The following is a 15000-nucleotide window of genomic DNA, read 5'->3' as shown; positions in this document are numbered from 1 at the left end:
CCACATCACCACTATAATAATAACACTCCTCCATCACCACATCACCACTATAATAATAACACTCCTCTATCACCACATCACCACTATAATAATAACACTCCTCCATCACCACATCACCACTATAATAATAACACTCCTCCATCACCACATCACCACTATAATAATAACACTCCTCTATCACCACATCACCACTATAATAATAACACTCCTCCATCACCACATCACCACTATAATAATAACACTCCTCCATCACCACATCACCACTATAATAATAACACTCCTCCATCACCACATCACCACTATAATAATAACACTCCTCCATATAGACACGCTCCATATAGACACGCTCCGTATAGACACGCTCCATATAGACACTCCATATAGACACGCTCCATATAGACACTCCATATAGACACGCTCCATATAGACACGCTCCGTATAGACACGCTCCGTATAGACACGCTCCATATAGACACGCTCCATATAGACACACTCCATATAGACACTCCATATAGACACGCTCCATATAGACACTCCATATAGACAGCTCCATATAGACACTCCATATAGACACGCTCCATATAGACACGCTCCGTATAGACACGCTCCATATAGACACTCCATATAGACAGCTCCATATAGACACTCCATATAGACACGCTCCATATAGACACTCCATATAGACACGCTCCATATAGACACGCTCCATATAGACACGCTCCGTATAGACACGCTCCGTATAGACACGCTCCATATAGACACGCTCCATATAGACACTCTCCATATAGACACGCTCCATATAGACACTCCATATAGACAGCTCCATATAGACACGCTCCATATAGCCACGCTCCATATAGACACGCTCCATATAGACACGCTCCATATAGACACTCCATATAGACACGCTCCATATAGACACGCTCCATATAGACACTCCGTATAGACACGCTCCATATAGACACTCCATATAGACACGCTCCATATAGACACTCCATATAGACACGCTCCATATAGACACGCTCCATATAGACACGCTCCGTATAGACACGCTCCATATAGACACGCTCCATATAGACACACTCCATATAGACACTCCATATAGACACGCTCCATATAGACACGCTCCGTATAGACACGCTCCATATAGACACGCTCCATATAGACACACTCCATATAGACACTCCATATAGACACGCTCCATGTAGACACGCTCCATATAGACACGCTCCATATAGACACGCTCCATATAGACACTCCATATAGACAGCTCCATATAGACACTCCATATATACACGCTCCATATAGACACGCTCCATATAGACACGCTCCATATAGACACGCTCCATATAGACACGCTCCATATAGACACGCCCCGTATAGACACGCTCCATATAGACACGCTCCATATAGACACGCTCCATATAGACACGCTCCATATAGACATTCTCCATTGGCTGATAAGGAGAGAGGGCCATAGGTGGCCATTAAAACCAAGAAAGTAAACACGCACGCTCACACACAAAAACACATGCATACACACACACACACATATACACACACACACACAAAAACACACACACACACATATACACACACACAAACACACACATACACACACACACACATACACACACACACACACACACACACACATATACACACACACACACACACACACACACATATACACACACACACACACACATATACACACACACTACCTTGTACCCCTGCACATGGACTCAGTACTCTGGTCTGTATAAAGCCAAGTTATCGTTACTCATTGTGTATTTATTCCTTGAGTTATTATTTATCTATCTTTCTCTCTGCGTTGTTGGGAACGGCCCGTAGGTAAGCATCTCACTGTTGGTATACACCTGTTGTTTAGGAAACGTGATAAATACAATTTGATTTGATTTGACACACACACACACATACACACACTACATACACTCAAACACACAAAACACACACAAACATGAAAATTGACACCACACACACACACACACACATACACACACACACCAGTCCAAATATGTCACTTTACCTTGAGACATCCTTAGTTCTCTACCATTCCAGTCAGCTGTCTCTCTATCACTAACGTGTAATCATCAGGACAAGGACGATGTCATTGTGACAATGTCACACCTACGGCCACCGTACACTGCTTCTTTTTAACATAGCCATCTTGACACACTGCAGATTACACAACAACACTGCAGATTACACATCAACACTGCAGATTACACATCAACACTGCAGATTACACATCAACACTGCAGATTACACATCAACACTGCAGATTACACATCAACACTGCAGATTACACATCAACACTGCAGATTACAAATCAACACTGCAGATTACACATCAACACTGCAGATTACACATCAACACTGCAGATTACACATCAACACTGCAGATTACACATCAACACTGCAGATTACACATCAACACTGCAGATTACACATCAACACTGCAGATTACACATCAACACTGCAGATTACACATCAACACTGCAGATTACACATCAACACTGCAGATTACACATCAACACTGCAGATGACACATCAACACTCTGCAGATGACACATTAACACTCTGCAGATTACACATCAACACTGCAGATTACACATCAACACTGCAGATTACACATCAACACTGCAGATTACACAACAACACTGCAGATTACACATCAATTTTGCAGATGACACATTAACACTCTGCAGATGACACAGCAGATTACACATTAACACTGCAGATTACACATCAACACTCTCTGCAGATTACACATCAACACTGCAGATGACACATTAACACTCTGCAGATTACACATTAACACTGCAGATTACACATCAACACTCTCTGCAGATTACACATCAACACTGCAGATGACACATCAACACAGCAGATTACACATTAACACTGCAGATTACACATCAACACTCTCTGCAGATTACACATCAACACTGCAGATGACACATCAACACAGCAGATTACACATCAACACTGCAGATTACACATTAACACTCTGCAGATTACACATTAACACTGCAGATTACACATCAACACTCTCTGCAGATTACACATCAACACTGCAGATGACACATCAACACAGCAGATTACACATTAACACTGCAGATTACACATCAACACTGCAGATAACACATCAACACTGCAGATTACACATTAACACTGCAGATTACACATCAACACAGCAGATTACACATTAACACTGCAGATTACACATCAACACAGCAGATTACACATTAACACTGCAGATTACACATTAACACTGCAGATGACACATTAACACTGCAGATGACACATCAACACTGCAGATTACACATCAACACTGCAGATGACACATCAACACAGCAGATTACACATCAACACTGCAGATTACACATTAACACTGCAGATTACACATCAACACTGCAGATGACACAATAACACTGCAGATTACACATTAACACTGCAGATTACACATCAACACAGCAGATGACACATCAACACACTGCAGATGACACATTAACACTGCAGATTACACATCAACACTGCAGATGACACATTAACACAGCAGATTACACATTAACACTGCAGATGACACATTAACACAGCAGATTACACATCAACACTGCAGATGACACATCAACACACTGCAGATTATACAACAACACTATGAGGGAGGGAGATGAAGGAAGGGCAAGTATATCTTAAACTATTCCTCGGTAGTTTATGACTATGTGTTGACATGATTACAATGTTGATATTGAATACTAATTGGACAATTAGCTGCTGGGAAGAATTGAAGTGGTGTCTTGGGTGATGTTCTGCTCTGCTACTACTAAAGTGTTGAAATATCCATCAGATGCCCATTAGATATCCACAAACTACAATACGCACAGTTAGAGCGTTGGACCTTTGCTTATTTGTCATTTCAATATGTTGGTGATAACTTTCTGTAGCGGCCACGCACATATTTTACCGTGAGAACTCAACATGCACACTATAACTTTTTTTCCTCTCCCTTGCAGTTTCCCCATTTTTGAGAACCCTTACCCCATGGACATCCACGAATCTCATGTCACCTGCACGGCCTACTTTGCTGAGTGCCCTCCTGACATCATCCCCGTCCTCTACTCCATAGGAGCCAAGCAGAAGAAGACAGGCTACAGCCACAAGGTACGCTACAGGTCATAGGTCAGACAAAGCTAAAACAAAAAAAGCTAAATTCAAATCCTGAACTTATTTAAAAATCCATGACCAACTGTCTTATTCCTGGCAGGAGTGGCCAGTGAGTGGCGGTTCATGGACGATAGGTTCACAGACCTACCCAGAGGTCATCGTCACAGGGTGAGTCAGTTGGTTCCATACTGTTGGAGAACTATCACGCAGTGGGCTGGTTCTATTCATTCAGACGGAAAGTAAGGAGACTTTGTTGTGTGTGAACTATCACGCAGTGGGGCTGGTTCTATTCATTCAGACAGGAAGTAATAAAGGTTTCCTATGCTCCCCTGGTGGTTGTCAATGATAAAAGCAGTAGAGTCTCGTTCAGTATTGGACATAGACCGTATTCTTGACCTTTTCCCCTGTCTTCCATTCTTTATGCAGACACGCAGACGGAACCGTAAAGTTTTGGGATGCCTCTGCTAGTAAGTTCTCTCCCCGTCTCTCTCCAACCCTGTTCTCACGTTGAATATCAACAATACTGACGCTACTCTAAGTCTCATCAACAATACTGACACTACTATAACTCTCACCAACAATACTAACACTACTATAACTCTCATCAACAATACTAACACTACTATAACTATCACCAACAATACTAACACTACTATAACTCTCATCAACAATACTAACACTACTATAACTCTCATCAACAATACTAACACTACTCTAACTCTCATCAACAATACTAACACTACTATAACTCTCATCAACAATACTAACACTACTATAACTCTCATCAACAATACTAACACTACTATAACTCTCACCAACAATACTAACACTACTATAACTCATCAACAATACTAACACTACTATAACTCTCATCAACAATACTAACACTACTATAACTCTCATCAACAATACTAACACTACTATAACTCTCACCAACAATACTAACACTACTATAACTCTCATCAACAATACTAACACTACTATAACTCTCACCAACAATACTAACACTACTATAACTCTCATCAACAATACTAACACTACTATAACTCTCACCAACAATACTAACACTACTATAACTCTCATCAACAATACTAACACTACTATAACTCTCATCAACAATACTAACACTACTATAACTCTCATCAACAATACTAACACTACTATAACTCTCATCAACAATACTAACACTACTATAACTCTCACCAACAATACTACCGCTACTATAACTTTCATCAACAATACTAACACTACTATAACTCTCATCAACAATACTAACACTACTATAACTCTCATCAACAATACTAACACTAATATAACTCTCATCAACAATACTAACACTACTATAACTCTCACCAACAATACTAACACTACTATAACTCTCATCAACAATACTAACACTACTATAACTCTCATCAACAAAACTAACACTAATATATCTCTCATCAACAATACTAACACTAATATATCTCTCATCAACAATACTAACACTACTATAACTCTCACCAACAATACTAACACTACTATAACTCTCATCAACAATACTAACACTACTATAACTCTCATCAACAATACTAACACTACTATAACTCTCATCAACAAAACTAACACTAATATATCTCTCATCAACAATACTAACACTACTATAACTCTCACCAACAATACTAACACTACTATAACTCTCATCAACAATACTAACACTACTATAACTCTCATCAACAATACTAACACTACTATAACTCTCACCAACAATACTAACACTACTATAACTCTCATCAACAATACTAACACTACTATAACTCTCATCAACAATACTAACACTACTATAACTCTCACCAACAATACTAACACTACTATAACTCTTATCAAGAACACTGATTCTAATTACATAGGAACTCAATTTATGTATGTATAAACTTGACTTGTTTGTGTAACCAGTTACCCTCCAGATGCTGTACAAGCTGAAGACGTCTAAGGTGTTTGAGAAGCCCAAGGCGGGTGAAGGCCGGGCGGGTGAGCTGGCAGAGGAGGACCCCTACGCCGTTCAGATGGTCAGGTGGTGCCCGCAGAGCCGTCTCTTCTGTGTGGTGGGCATCTCTGCCCACGTCATCCTCTATCGCTTCAGCAAACACGACGCCGACACACGGATGGTGGTGAGTGGATGAGGGAAGTTTCCTAAACCCGCTTCCCCAGTCAATGCACCTGATTCGACTTATAAAAAAGACCTGATGATTAGTTTACTTGTTGAACGAGATGTTCTTGTTGTGAATTGACAAGGTGTGTGTTTGTGTGGGCATTCACAGCTGATCTCAAATCAAATCAAATCAAATTGTATTTGTCACATACGCGTGTTTAGCAGATGTTATTGCGTCTGTAGCGAAATGCTTGTGCTTGTAGCTCCGACAGTGCAGCAATATCTAACAAGTAATATCTAACAATTTCACAACATTTACCCAATACACACAAACCTAAGTAAGGAATGGAATTTAAGAATATATACATATATGGACAAGCAATGACAGAGCGGCATGGACTAAGATACAGTAAAATATTATAGAATACAGTATATACGTATGAGATGAGTAATGCAAGATATGTAAACATTATTAAAGTGATCTGTGTATGTATGTGTGTGTGCATGTGTTTCCCTGTAAATAATTTCACTGTAAATATATAGCCTACCCACATAAAATAAATACTGCAGTTTACAATAGAATACTAAAGTGCTTACTATATAATTCTGCAGTAAACTGTAGTATACTGTAAAATGCTATACTACATACTGTAGTGTCCCTCGGTCATGTGTAGTACTTACTATAGAATGTTGTAGTATAGATTTTACAGTATTATACACATAAAACACTGTAGTAAATACTACAGAAATGTCCGCAAAAAAACACTACACTTCACAAAAACACGAAACATTTGTAACTATAGGTAGTACTAAAGTATTTGATTTGCATAAACCATGTCCCTGTCCCCTCCCCCAATATCCCAATTTGTGCCACCCATAAGTGAGAAACCCACATGCCAAGTATAGACCATATGCTGTGTTCCATACAGGTTATAGAAAAGAGCAGAAGCTCTGAACTCTCTGTTTCAGAACACAGTCCTACCTACAGGTTAAGGAAAACCTTCTCTTTTAATATTTCTCCGGTATGTTTCCTCAAGGAGAAAGCCTCCACTTCTATGCCAAAGATAATAAAGCAAAAAACGACTTAAGTAAATACTACAGTAATGTCCCTAGAAACACTACAGTAAATACCACAGTATACTACATCCTGCAAAAAACACTACAGTAATTACTATAGTATATACTACTCTTTTTTTTTACTACAGTATTTATACTATAGTAAACTGTAAAGAATACAGTATGCTACAGTAAATACTACAGTAATCCGCAAAAACACTACAGGGAATAGTCCAGTATTCCTATCATAGTATGCACTATAGTATTTCTTCATGTGGGTATGAATTGCATTGTATCATTCTGTGATTTTCTATATTATGTATTTTGTATTTTTAAGCAAATGCATTTTCCCCACGGTGGGATAATAAAGTTGATCTAATCTAATCTAATTGACAGTCGCTAGAAGTGCGTCTGCAGTTTGATTCGGAGGACGTCATCCCCCTGTCGGAGACAGAGAACAACCCGTGTTTCTCGGACCCCAGTTCCAACTCCCCCCAGACGCCCGGTAGCCCCGGCAACGGCTCACAAGACAGCCTCCGCTGCCTCAAGTGAGTCACTCCTGTTAGACACCTCAACAGGGTCTACCAAGGTGTCGCTGTGATGGTAAAATTGTTTTAATGCGAAGCTCTCTCTCTCCTTCTGCAGTAACTTTCAAACTCCCTTCCCCCTCTATCTCCCCATCCCTCTCGGTATGTCAGGGTGAAGAATCGTCCAGTGCGTATGCCCCCGGGGTACCAGGCTGTGTTGGTGGTGCAGCTGCAGTGGGTAGATGGAGAGCCCCCCCAGCAGATCACCAGCCTGGACATCAACTCTGCCTACGGGCTGTGAGTGACTCTATGTGTCTCTAAACCCTTTCCACCTTTCACTTCCACACCTCACGCCATCCATCTCTCCCTCACACTCTGTTGTTTTCCATTCACACACACACACTCTCCTCTCCCCGCCCCTCCATCTGTCTGTCTGTCCCCTGTTCTCATGTTCTCTCATTCCTTTTCTGTCTATCTCTCCATCTCTCCATCTCTCCATCTAGCCCTTTCTTTCTTTCTTTATTTCGTTCTATGTCTATATAACACAAACACACACAATCATGTTTTCATTTCCCTCCCCTCCCCATTTCCCTCCCCAGGACATAAAGACATCTGTCTTTATGTCCTGTTCCTCTCTGCCACCTTCTCTCTGTCCCTCTCTGTCTCTGACTATGTCCCTCTCTCTCTCTGTCTCTGTCTCTGTCTCTGACTTTGTCTCTGTCTCTGTCTCTGTCTCTGTCTCTGTCTCTGTCTCTGTCTCTGTCTCTATCCCTCTCTGTCTCTGTCCCTCTCTGTCTCTGTCTCTGTCCCTCTCTGTCTCTGTCCCTCTCTGTCTCTGTCCCTTTCTGTCTCTGTCCCTATCTGTCTCTATCTCTGTCTCTGTCCCTCTCTGTCTCTGTCCCTCTATGTCTCAGTCCCTTTCTGTCTCTGTCCCTCTCTGTCTCTGTCTCTGTCTATGTCCCTTTCTGTCTCTGTCCCTCTCTGTCTCTGACTCTGTCCCTTTCTGTCTCTGTCCCTATCTGTCTCTGTCTCTGTCTCTGTCCGTTTCTGTCTCTGTCCCTTTCTGTCTCTGTCCCTCTCTGTCTGTCTCTATCCCTCTCTGTCTGTCTCTGTCCCTCTCTGTCTGTCTCTGTCCCTCTCTGTCTCTGTCTCTGTCTCTGTCTCTGTCTATGTCCCTCTCTGTCTCTATCCCTTTCTGTCTCTGTCTCTCTCTGTCTCTGTCCCTTTCTGTCTCTGTCCCTCTCTGTCTCTGTCCCTGTCCCTTTCTGTCTCTATCCCTCTCTGTCTGTCTCTGTCCCTCTCTGTCTGTCTCTGTCCCTCTCTGTCTCTGTCTCTGCCTATGTCTCTGTCCCTTTCTGTCTCTGTCTCTGTCTATGTCCCTCTCTGTCTGTCTCTGTCTATCTCCCTTTCTGTCTCTGTCCCTTTCTGTATCTGTCTCTGTCCCTGTCCGTCTCTGTCTGTCTCTGTCCCTCATAATTTTATTAATCAGCCCAGCTGCTATTTTCCAATAAATGGAATAAAGCATACGCCTAAATGCATGGCATGTAATGAATGTTATTCTTCTGTTTCACACTAATATACAGTTGAAGTCGGAAGTTTACATACACTTAGTTTGGAGTCATTAAAACTCGTTTTTCAACCACTCCACACATTTATTGTTAACAAACTATAGTTGTGGCAAGTCGGTTAGGATTACTTGCATGACACAAGTAATTTTTCCAACAATTGTTTACAGACAGATTACTTCACTTATAATTCACTGTATCACAATTCCAGTGGGTCAGAAGTTTACATACACTAAGTTGACTGTGCCTTTAAACAGCTTGGAAAATTCCAGAAAATGATGTCATGGCTTTAGAAGCTTCTGATAGGCTAATTGACATAATTTGAGTCATTTGGAGGTGTACATTTACATTTTGCAGACGCTCTTATCCAGAGCGACTTACAGTTAGTGCATACATTATTTTCTTCATACTAGCCCCCCGTGGAAATCGAACCCACAACCCTGGCATTGCAAACACCATGCTCTACCAGCTGAGCTACATCCCTGCCGGCCATTCCCTCCACTACCCTGGACGACGCTGGGCCAATTGTGCGCCGCCCCATGGGTCTCCCGGTCGCGGCCGGCTACGACAGAGAGATCTCTAGTGGCACAGCTAGCACTGCGATGCAGTGCCTTAGACCACTGCGCCACTCGGGAGTGTACCTGTGGATATATTTCAAGGCCTACCTTCAAACTCAGTGCCTCTTTGCTTGACATCATGGGAAAATCAAAAGAAATCAGCCAAGACCTCAGGAAAAAAATGGTAGACCCCCCCACAAGTCTGGTTCATCCTTGGGAACAATTTCCAAACGCCTGAAGGTACCATGTTCATCTGTACAAACAATAGTACGCAAGTATAAACACCATGGGACCATGCAGCCGTCATACTGCTCAGAAAGGAGACATGTTCTGTCTCCTAGAGATGAACGTACTTTGGTGCGAAAAGTGCAAATCAATCCCAGAACAACAGCAAAGGACCTTCTGAAGATACTGGAGGAAACAGGTACAAAAGTATCTATATCCACAGTACAACGAGTCCTATATCGACACAACCTGAAAGTCCGCTTAGCAAGGAAGAAGCCACTGCTCCAAAACCGCCATAAAAAAGCCAGACTACGGTTTGCAACTGCACATTATCATACTTTTTGGAGAAATGTCCTTTGGTCTGATGAAACAAAAATAGAACTGTTTGGCCATAATGACCATCGTTATGTTTGGAGGAAAAAGGGGAACTTGCAAGCCGAAGAACACCATCCCAACCGTGAAGCACGGGGGTGGCAGCATCATGCTGTGGGGGTGATTTGCTGCAGGAGGGACTGGTGCACTTCACAAAATAGACAGAAAGTTAAAGCTTGGTCGCAAATGGGTCTTCCAAATGGACAATGACCCTAAGCATACTTCCAAAGTTGTGGCAAAATGGCTTAAGGACAACAAAGTCAAGGTATTGGAGTGGCCATCACAAAGCCCTGACCTCAATCCTATAGAAAATTTGTGGGCAGAACTGAAAAAGCGTGTGCAAGCAAGAAGGTCTACAAATCTGACTCAGTTACACGAGCTCTGTCAGGAGGAATGGGCCAAAACTCACCCAACTTATAGTGGGAATCTTGTGGAAGGCTACCCGAAATGTTTGACCCAAGATAAACAATTTAAAGGCAACGCTACCAGATACTAATTGAGTGTATGTAAACTTCTGACCCACTGGGAATGTGATGAAAGAAATAAAATCTGAAATAAATCATTCTCTCCACTATTATTCTGACATTTCACATTCTTAAAATAAAGTGGTGATCCTAACTGACCTAAGACAGGGAATTTTTACTAGGATTAAATGTCAGGAATTGTGAAAAACTGAGATTAAATTGATTTGGCTAAGGCATATGTCAACTTACGACTTCAACTGTATGTTTCATAACACCCAGACTCATCTATAATTTAAGCGCAGCAGAAGGAAGCTGTAATCAGTGAAACATGATTCAAAAAGTAGAAAAAATGTGGCTTGTATGCGCTGGTTTGCTGGAAAAGAGCCTGTTTTGACAGAGGAGAGAAGCTTTTAACTGATTCTCTACAGTTAATCAATAGATGGCCTCAAGGCAATTTACAAACTTATGTTCTCCAGAGTTGGTAGAAAAAGGTGATACATCCGCAGCTCTTTATACGAAGAGTGTACAGTGCTGGAGGAATACACAGTAAAGGTCACTAACCTAGCTCCCCAAAAGCTATTCAAATGTTAAAGTGGGTTTTAATAATCTCTTCTGTTTGTTCTGTGTCCTCTCTAGGCACTGGTAGGTCTTCACCCCACACATAGACTGGGGTTATCTTACAATGTCTCTACATCTGCATACCACTTGGTATGAAGAAGCAATGTATTGAGCTGCATTCTAACCGATATTCTAGTGTTGACATTGGAATCAATGTATGTTTCTCGGAACTGGAGTGATGACATGTCTTCCTACAGTATGTAATGCTGTATGAACAAGGTTGTTATTGGCACAATACAGGAAATCATGCAGGTGGATGCTTTACCAGTCCATTTAAATGATTATGCTTTACCAGTCCATTTCAATGGTTATGCTTTACCAGTCCATTTCAATGATTATTCAACATTTAAATGTGGAACACATACTATTCCCAATTTTGCAGGGTCAGAAAATGTAGAATCCCTGATCCCATGATCTCTGAATAATGTTTGTATGGGAGGATGTCTCCTGGATACTGCCCGTGTGATTACCTGTGTGTTTTATAAGTGTTTAATGGACAGACGAGCTTCTGGTAAATTGCATTACCATATTCCATTATTCAATGGGTTGTTACCATACATAATGTTGTCCTAGGTAGACTGGGTTTGTCCATAATATATTCCCCCTACACTCTAAGAAAAAAATTGTTCCAAAAGGCTTTTTTGGCTATCCACATAGGAGAACACTTTTTGGTTCCAGGTAGAAACCTTTTGGGTTCCATGTAGAACCCTCTGTAGAAAGGGTTCTACAGTGGTTCTTCCTTTAAAGGTTTCGAGTTTATGGTAGATGGTGGCAGATTGTGGTAAATTGCATCATTCTGTCATTGCACCACACTGTCACAAGGGGGAGTTAGAACGCTGATCTATCGGTAGTCTAAAATGTGGCACAAATTGACTATCTTTTCATAAATTAATGGAGGTGTGAATGTTTCTGTCCCGAGAGTCTCTCTTCTCTGGCACTAGAGTCCTGCATCAGGCAACAACAAAACAATTGTTGACGGTTGTCCTGGAGTTGAGAGAGAACTTGGGTAAATACAATGGCGCATTTACACTTGACATGTGGACTGATGATTTTCTTAAAAAATAGACACGGTGGGCTTTTGGTTTCTCTCCCTCTAAAAACAGAAATAAATAATTCTAAATAACAAACTGGCTTTATTTACAACAGTGTGAAAGAGTGATAGCCCCTCTATATAAAGTGAGTTTCTGAAACACGGAGTCCTTTACTGATGTGAAGAAGAAACTGAATGAAAGAGAGTCCAGGGAGGATAAGGAGTCCAGGGAGAACAGGGAGGACAGGGAGGACAGGGAGGACAGGGAGGACAGGGAGGACAGGGAGGATAGGGAGGACAGGGAGGACAGGGAGGACAGGGAGGACAGGGAGGATAGGGAGGATAGGGAGGACAGGGAGGACAGGGAGGACAGGGAGGACAGGGAGGATAGGGAGGACAGGGAGGGCAGGGAGGACAGGGAGGACAGGGAGGACAGGGAGGACAGGGAGGATAGGGAGGACAGGGAGGACAGCGAGGACAGGGAGGGCAGGGAGGACAGGGAGGACAGGGAGGGCAGGGAGGGCAGGGAGGACAGGGAGGACAGGGAGGGCAGGGAGGACAGGGAGGGCAGGGAGGACAGGGAGGGCAGGGAGGGCAGGGAGGACAGGGAGGACAGGGAGGACAGGGAGGACAGGGAGGACAGGGAGGACAGGGAGGATAGGGAGGACAGGGAGGACAGGGAGGACAGGGAGGACAGGGAGGACAGGGAGGATAGGGAGGACAGGGAGGACAGCGAGGACAGGGAGGGCAGGGAGGACAGGGAGGACAGGGAGGACAGGGAGGACAGGGAGGATAGGGAGGACAGGGAGGACAGCGAGGACAGGGAGGGCAGGGAGGACAGGGAGGACAGGGAGGACATGGAGGGCAGGGAGGACAGGGAGGACAGGGAGGACAGGGAGGACAGGGAGGGCAGGGAGGGCAGGGAGGACAGGGAGGACAGGGAGGACAGGGAGGACAGGGAGGGCAGGGAGGACAGGGAGGACAGGGAGGGCAGGGAGGACAGGGAGGATAGGGTGGACAGGGAGGACAGGGAGGACAGGGAGGGCAGGGAGGACAGGGAGGATAGGGTGGACAGGGAGGACAGGGAGGGCAGGGAGGACAGGGAGGGCAGGGAGGGCAGGGAGGACAGGGAGGACAGGGAGGGCAGGGAGGACAGGGAGGACAGGGAGGGCAGGGAGGGGAAAAATATTGCCTATATTTTCAAGACCTGAGCTACTTCATTTATTTATGAAATGTACTTTCACACATCCATTAATTTACAAAAGGATATTCTAATAGCTCGGCTAAGTGTGAAAAATCCCCCAATATGTGCCAGAGTTTAGACTACTGATAAATGCTGCTGTCAGTCAAGAGTTGAGTCCTATTGTAAAGTGTAGCCTAATGGCCAAAAAAAGGACAAACTTGCAATGTATTAAATGCTTAAACACTCAAAAGTTTTACATTTCAAACTCTATATCACAGACCAGATTAACCCCTACAAATATATTTAATTTATTATAATCCACATAATAATTGCTAAAGACATTCAGAAAGAATGTGTCTTTAACCCTGCATTATAATTTAAGCAAATGTAATATATTTGTTTAAGCTTGGCCTATTTAGTAGGCTATTTTGCAGCATAAATCTATATTTGTCAGCATAAAGCTGAGTGACTCATTCGTGGCTTTGGATCAAAATAAATAAGTACCAACATTCTTTCTGATCGTCTTTAATAAATAAATGTTTTGACCAAGTTAATCTGCTCATGTTGTGTGTGTTCAATTATTTGTGACATTGTGGTTACAATGAAGAATGTAAACAAAATAAATCAAAAATACTTATTTTTTTGTAAGATTTTATTTTATATGTTTTTTATAATACAAAACATACACATACACATGACATGGAAACCAAAAGGGTTTTACGTGTAACCAAAATGTTTTTCTCAAAGGGTTCTCTTATGGGGACAGCCAAATAACCCTTTTAGGTGCTAGATAGCACCTTTTTTTCCAAGTGCGTACTGTATACTAAGATGGCCATTACATTAGCTATTCTTCAGGTTATGGGTTTCGAACCTCATGTTTTTCAGGTACCCCATTTACTAGACTTGCTCTCACTCTTTTCTCCACCCTCTGTGTGTGTGTGTGTGTGTGTGTGTGTGTGTGTGTGTGTGTGTGTGTGTGTGTGTGTGTGTGTGTGTGTGTGTTTGTGTGTGTGTGTGTGTGTGTCAGTCTAGCGTTTGGGAGCTGCAATGGTGTAGCGGTGGTGGACTACATTCAGAAGACC

At 42.5% G+C, this 15000-nt stretch overlaps 1 pseudogene across 1 annotated transcript in view; it reads left to right on the top strand.

Annotated features, from left to right (window-relative positions):
• LOC311143864 (syntaxin-binding protein 5-like) overlaps positions 1 to 15000 on the top strand; it is a 293895-nt pseudogene that overhangs the window by 219920 nt on the left and 58975 nt on the right. Inside the window, exons 11-17 of the transcript in view lie at positions 4040 to 4187; positions 4291 to 4358; positions 4617 to 4657; positions 6126 to 6340; positions 7774 to 7925; positions 8076 to 8201; positions 14946 to 14998. The product of the transcript in view is annotated as a syntaxin-binding protein 5-like (transcript). The remainder of the gene's footprint in view (positions 1 to 4039; positions 4188 to 4290; positions 4359 to 4616; positions 4658 to 6125; positions 6341 to 7773; positions 7926 to 8075; positions 8202 to 14945; positions 14999 to 15000) is intronic.

The sequence above is a fragment of the Coregonus lavaretus genome (assembly GCF_964263955.1).
Source record: "Coregonus lavaretus genome assembly, chromosome: 16".
Taxonomy (NCBI): Eukaryota; Metazoa; Chordata; class Actinopteri; order Salmoniformes; family Salmonidae; genus Coregonus; species Coregonus lavaretus.
This window is presented reverse-complemented; position numbering and strand designations above follow the sequence as displayed.